Here is a 7,657-nt window from a genome sequence, read left to right as displayed (position 1 = left end):
TGACTGTCAACTATAAATTTTAAAATAAATAAAAAATAATAATAAAATCATTATTAATTTTTAAAAAGTAATATTTTTATAATTTCTTTAATTTATATTCGATACGATTCTTTTAAAAGAAGCAAAGAGTGTAAACCTTTGAAATAGGGCAAGTTTCTAATTTTTTGGGGATCTGATTCATGTGAAGTTAAAATCTTCAAGTATTGACCAAATCACTTTTATATGTACAAGCAAACAAATCTAGTATCACAGTGTGTCTGATAAATTTTAAAATAAGTAATTTATAATTTAAAATAAATAAGTGACTTATAAGTAATAAGTAGATTAATACTTATAAGAAAAAGAAGATTTTTTTTAAAGCATTTTTCCCAAAAATATGATTTTTTTAATTTTTTTTTATAAAAATATGATTTTGCAATTCGATACAGTCAGATGCAATTTTAAATGTAATCAAAGAAAGTTTCGGTCCTTTTTTAGAAACCGTAAAAAAAGTTACATATATAATTGATTTTGGTTGTAAATTGTATATTTTAAAAGAAATAAAATAGTTAAATCATTAATTAATTTTAGAAAAGCAATGTTTTTGATAATTTCTTTAATTTATATTCGATACGATTCTTTTAAAAGAAGCAAAGAGTGTAAACCTTTGAAACCGGGCAAGTTTCTGATTTTTTGGGATCTGATTCATGTGTAAGTTAAAATCTTGAATTATTGACAAAATTGTTGTGAGAAAAATTTGGTATCAACAAATATTGAGATTTACAGCCGGATACAAGATTTGTGACTGTGGTTCTTGGTCAGAAAACGTAAAATGGTGATGATTATTGGTGACTCATTTGCGCTCTCGTTTCTGACCCCTTATAATTTGGTTAAGTTTCTCTATTTATAGAAAATCAAGCCAACGAAATTATTGGAACAAGAAACGTAATGGATTTAGATCTCTTGTCCCGAGACCCAGTAGAATACCTAATGAAAACCGTTTTCTACTAGTTTTAGAAATATCCGCCGATGAAGCCCAACCACAAAGGCCCAAGACCCGTCCACGGCTTCGAGACTTCACGGATAAAACATCTGTCTGCCCAAGAATAACCCTCCGCTATCAGTTGTTTCTCTAATCCATGGACGCGTGTATAACCGTTGTTCACCCCAAATATTGGACGCATCCTTAAGGAGCCCCTACCAGATTGTAGGACAAGTGATCACAAACTTTTGGTTGCAAAGTGCAGTATATTCCAGAATCGCCCAACGGGGACATCCGTTGACTATAAAGATAGAGCTCCCAAAGCACACAACAGAGTTTACCCACATCCTCAATGAGGACACTCATTGACTACTCCTGGAGGTCTCTGAACACGGACACCGCCTTCCCGTGATTACATTACAGGAAGGAGTTATTGAACAGAGTACCTGCAACAAATAAGTTGGTAATAATAATCTTCTTCTTTCTTGAATTATCCAACGAACTCGTCCGAGCAACCATGTTGAAGTCTCATCCAACCCATTTTTCCTATTTAGGGCACGCCGTAAGACCCTCCATAGATAAGGGACTAGCTCAGACAATTACTCAAACTTACTCCTCCAATATTAGCGCGCGCCTTTTACATTTGTATGATGTTTTAACCATCAATTCTTTATACACATAAGACGCGCCTTCCCTTATTTAAAATGAGCGCTTATTACCTTTGCGATAAGGAAATTTGCCTTATTTTTTTTTTATTTTTAAGTATAGATATCTCAATCTTAACCAATTAATCTGATTTTAATTAGAACAAAATTTATACCAATTTTTTGGTATAACATAAACCACCTTTACATGTACAAGCAAACAAATCTGCTATCAGTTGCCATCAACTTATCATACTTGAAATTTACTAGTTTTTTGAATTAAAAAGATAGTTGTATTTTCTTCTCACTCTTTTTTTATAAACATTCTTCTTCTTCTTTCGTTACCCTAAAGTCTGAAACCACAAGTTTGAGGCAAGTCTCTTTTTTTTCATATTCCTTTGCATTAAAGAAGCCGCGCCTAAAAGGATTTTTTCTCTCTGGTGACTCAGAGTTTGTCTTGTCTATATGGCAAGTTTTATAAATTAGTATTAGTACTTTATCATTCAAATATCTTCTCTATAATAAACTTATTCATATTATCATCATATACAAGCATATTCGCTATGGAGAGTAATCAAGCAAATCTGGAGAAGCTTTACAAACGATTAACAATTGAAGATGAGGACGACAGTGGTATCATTGTTGGGGTTGCAGAAGGACAGGAAAAGAAGGATAGTTTTGTTCTGGTTGGGCGATTCTTAACTGATAAAAATATCAACTTCCATGCGATGCAAAATGTATTGGCCGCTTTGTGGAGACCTAAGGAGGGAATGGAGGTTCATGATATTGGGGGATACAGATATTCTTTTGTTTTTTATCATATTATGGATCTACGTAAGGTTATTGATGGGGGGCCGTGGTCATTCGAACAAAATACGCTGGTGTACCATCGTTTGCAGGGGGAGGAAGATCCACATCAAGTAGCCCTGAATGAGATAGATATTTGGGTACAGATTCATGATATCCCTAAAGGATTCATATCTGAAAGTATTCTGGTCAGCATTGGTAACTTTGTGGGGAAACATAGGAAATCTGATCCTGCAAGTTTTGACGGCACATGGAGACAATACGTAAGAGTTCGAGTAAGTTTGGATGTGCAGAAACCATTAAAGAGACGTATGAAAATTAAACGCGAAGGAGGATCTTGGAGCTGGATTAACTTTAAGTATGAAAGACTGGGAAACTTCTGTTTTGTGTGTGGCATTGTAGGGCATACGGAGAGGGAGTGTAATGTGCTGTATGAACATCCTGATAAGGAGGTAGAGCGCGCATATGGTACTTGGTTAAGGGCTCAAAACCGTGGTGGAAAACAGGGTGTGGGATCACGTTGGTTAAGAAATATGGACGGAGGAGGGCGATGGTCGGAAGCTGGTGGAGGATCAGGGAGTCAGGGGAACGGAGGTGACAGTGCGAAAGAGGTGGCGAGATTCAAGGAAGTGAAAGGGGTTGTTAGAGAAAATACTGGAGATAATTTTGGCGTAGTTATCGAACCAAAAAATCAGGGGCTCTTGGATAAGGAAGGAAATAATTTGAATTTAAGTGAAAACAATCAGACTGTTATTGCACTTGTGGATTCAAAAAGAAAGAGGATTGAGTTGGATCATATCCAACTGGAATCTGGGCCAGTAGTAATGCAAACAGATGGGCCACAGTATGAAGAAAGTAGTAAATCAATTGAAGTCACTGATCCAAAAAACTTGTATGGGGCGGGTCCTGGAGTCCAGGCCCGCCGAGGATTATGAGTTACTTAGCGTGGAACTGTCGTGGCATGGCCAAACCACGAGCAGTTGAATTTCTTAAGGAAATCGTCAAACAACTTAGGCCAAACTTAATTTTCTTGTCGGAGACTTTGGTTAAGAAAATTAGAATTGAAACTTTATGTAAAGAGATACACTATGCAGGCTGCTTTGGAGTAGACGCCCAGGGTCATGAAGGAGGGTTGGCTCTTATTTGGAGAACTGAAGGAGGAGTCACAATAAAGGGGGGTTGTAATCACTACATAGATGCTGAAGTAGCAAGTGAACAAGTAGGAAGGTGGAGATACACAGGTTTTTATGGCTGTCCAGAACGTCAAAGAAGGCAAGAATCGTGGGAATTATTGAGGAAGTTAGCTGGGGAATCAACGTTACCGTGGTGCATACTGGGTGACTTTAATGATATTATGTTTGATCATGAAAAATTTGGTGGTAGGCCACAACCTCGTATGTTGATGGAGGGGTTTAAGAATGTGGTGAATGCATGTGCTTTAATTGACTTAGGCTTTACCGGAAGCGCATTTACATGGGAAAGATCGAGGGGCACTACCAACTGGATCCAGGAACGTCTTGACAGAGGATTGGCGACTAACGAATGGAAAACTATGTTCCCACGGGCAGATTTAAAAGTGTTAGAAGTTTCTACTTCTGATCATCTCCCTATTTTTTTGGAACCTAATAAGATGGTGTATGTTCCACGGATAAAAAGATTTCGTTTTGAGAATTGTTGGGTTAGAGAGGACCAGTGTTCAAAAATTGTACATGATAGTTGGGTTGAGGCAAATGGAGGGACTATCATGGATAAGATGGCGTATGTTAGTTTGAAGTTAGAAGAATGGGGAGGTGGAATAATGCAAGAATTACGTGTGCAGATTAAGAATTGTAGAACTGAGATGAAAAAATTCAGATCAAGAAGAGATAGGCATGGTGTCCAGAAATATGATGAGGCTCGAGAAAGATATTTAAAATTGTTAGAAAAGCAGGAGGTGTACTGGAAACAACGGTCAAAACAGTTTTGGCTCCGGGAAGGGGATCAAAATACTAAATTTTTTCACAAATATGCAACCGGGAGAAAGAAGCAAAATCAGTTCACACAACTGAAAGATTCAAATGGGGAATGGCGGGAGGGTAAGGAGGAGATTCGAAAGATAGTTGTGGATTACTTTTCTGAATTGTTTACGAGTCCAGGTACATCTGAAATGTTGTCTGATCGTGAAGTAGTACAACAAGTTTCAGTCGAGCAGAATGAGGAACTAAGTAAGCCAGTTACAAGGGAAGAGGTAAAGCTAGCTGCATTCTCGATGCACCCAGATAAATCACCAGGTATTGATGGTCTGAACCCGTGTTTTTTTCAGACGTATTGGAATATTATAGGGGAGGATGTCGTTAGATGTTGCCAGGTCTTCATGGATACAGGGGAACTCCCATATGCTGCAAATAGAACTGTTGTCTGTTTAATTCCTAAGATTAAGCACCCTCAGAAAGTGACTGATTTAAGACCAATTTCGCTATGTAATGTGCTGATCAGAATTGTTTCAAAGGTAATGGCGAATCGACTGAAAGTTTGTTTACCTATGCTGATTTCAGATAAACAGAGTGCATTTGTAGAAGGTCGACTGCTCACGGATAATGCACTAGTTGCATTCGAATTAAATCATTACATCAGAAGAAAGAGACAAGGGGAGAATGGAGTAGTGGGGTTCAAAATTGATGTATCAAAAGCTTATGATAGGTTGGAGTGGCATTTTCTGGAGGCTATGATGGAGAAATTTGGTTTTAATGATGTATGGAGAGAGCGTGTGATGACATGTGTCACAACAGTGTCATACAGTTTTATCCAGGATGGGGAGATTTATGGTGATGTGCAACCGCAACGGGGAATTAGACAAGGGGATCCTATATCCCCTTATCTATATATTCTATGCGTAGAAGGATTAAGTTCTATGCTTCGTAGACATGAAGAGATGGGGTTGCTGCATGGATGCTCTATTGCTCGAGGAGCACCTTCTGTGTCGCACTTATTGTTTGCGGATGACTCATACTTTTTCTTTCGAGCTACAAGATCGGAGGCGTTGACCATGAAGAACATATTGCTGAGATATGAAAGATTATCTGGACAGACAATAAATTTCGAAAAATCAAATGTGGTATTTAGTCCAAATACTACAAACACGAACAGGAGTGAAGTGTGTGAAATACTACAGGTTAATGAAGTTTCAGTACCTGGAAATTACTTGGGATTGCCAATGTACATTGGCCGAAGGAAGAAGAATGCTTTTAAATTTCTGAAGGACCGCATCAGCTCTAAACTACTAGGATGGAGTAATAAATCAATCTCAAGAGGAGGAAAAGTGGTACTCTTAAAAACTGCAGCACAGACAATACCAAATTTTTGGATGAACTTGTTTTTAATACCACAAGATATATGTGATCAAATTCAGAAGCAGATGAATTCTTTCTGGTGGGGGAATGGAGGAGTGAACAAAGGTATTAGGTGGTTGTCTTGGGAAAAAATGTGTAATGCTAAGGAGGGAGGGGGATTGGGATTCAAAGAGCTGAAGAAGTTTAACATTGCTATGCTAGCAAAACAAGGATGGCGGTTGCTAAATAACCAGAACCCATTAGTTACAAGCATTATGAAAGCAAAGTACTTCCCTAAATGTGACTTTTTGGAGGCTAAGCTAGGAGCAAATCCATCATTTATGTGGCGAAGTATACTCGCAGCACAAGAGATTGTTAAACAAGGGAGTAGGAAAAAAATTGGAAATGGAGAACAGACAAGTGTCTGGCATGTGCCATGGCTGCCAGGGAATAATGACGGTTTTTTGACTACTGCGATGCCGCATGAGCTGGAACAAATACAAGTGGTTAATCTAATGGAAACTGGTAGCAAACGATGGGACGATGAGCTTCTGAGGGATATTTTTAATGACAATGATGTGCAGTTGATTAAAAGTATACCTATTCCGGCTCATAACAAGCAAGATTCATGGTTCTGGAACTTGGAAAATTCAGGTTTATTTTCTGTTAAAAGCTGTTATAGAGCATTGCAGGGTGTACAACAATGGGAGCACGCATCCTTCTGGAGAAAAATCTGGGCATTGGAGTTACCAGGAAAGGTGATTAATTTCACTTGGCGGGTCTGTCGTGGTGTCTTGCCAACTGCTGTAGCTTTGATTGTGAAGCGTGTCCAGATTAATATCAAATGCCCGTGGTGTTTAGTAAACAATGAAGATGCAACTCATGTACTTTTCGATTGCTCGTTTGCACGAAAGGTATGGAGTAATATGGGGCTAACTGTAGTTAGTACGATGAGGCATGAGGGTACCATTGCAGATATTATTCATCAGCTCGCAGATAGTTGCCCACGAGATATTTTTGCATTGATTTTAATGGTTTGCTGGAACCTTTGGAGTCGCAGAAACAGGTGGGTTTGGGATAAAGTGAATATATCAGAGTTTGGCGTTCAATCAACTGCAATGAGTATGTTGCATGAATGGCAACAGAGGTGTGTGGCAGTCAGGACTCCTAAGGTAACAACAAATGGAAGCTCTCGGAAATGGCATCGACCACAACAAGGGTGGATCAAAGTCAACACAGATGCTGCGGTATTCATGGAGTGGGGTAGTACTGGGATAGGAAGTGTTATTAGAGATGCTCATGGTGCATTTCTACGGGCTCGAAATCATAAACTACAGGCATTGTACAGTCCCAGAGAGGTTGAAGCAATTGGTCTCAAAGAAGCATTATCCTGGGTCAAAGAATTGGACTACAAAAGATGTGTGTTTGAAACAGATGCGAAAGAACTTGCAGAGGCGTGCAAAAATGTTCAAGGAGACACATATTTTCATTCCATTGTGGTAGATTGTAGAGATTTATTTAAGCACTATGATGAAGTGCTAGTTGAATATGTTCCTCGGTCTGCGAATGTAGTGGCTCATGTGTTAGCACGAGCTACACATTTCATGTCAGGCGTTCATGAGTGGGTTGATAACCCGCCTGATTGTATTCTTGATGCGTTGATCATTGACTCAATTGAATAAAAGCAAGTACTTTTATTTCAAAAAAAAAAAAGAAGCCGCGCCTAGATTTAGCCTGAAAAGACTTACTATATAGGTTTCTTTTATTAAGTTACTCCCTCCCACTGATTTTTTTTTTATATTTGGGGTAGGAAATCGACATATATTTTAATAATTTCATAAAATATCATTTTCTAAATAATTTTAAATATTTTTTCTTTAAATAAAAATATAATATTTAACTTTTATACAGAAAATAAAATTTTAAAATTAAAATTA

The sequence above is a fragment of the Apium graveolens genome, chromosome 3 (genome assembly GCF_009905375.1).
Source record: "Apium graveolens cultivar Ventura chromosome 3, ASM990537v1, whole genome shotgun sequence".
In the NCBI taxonomy this organism is placed as follows: domain Eukaryota; kingdom Viridiplantae; phylum Streptophyta; class Magnoliopsida; order Apiales; family Apiaceae; genus Apium; species Apium graveolens.
Note: the sequence above shows the minus strand (reverse complement) of the source record.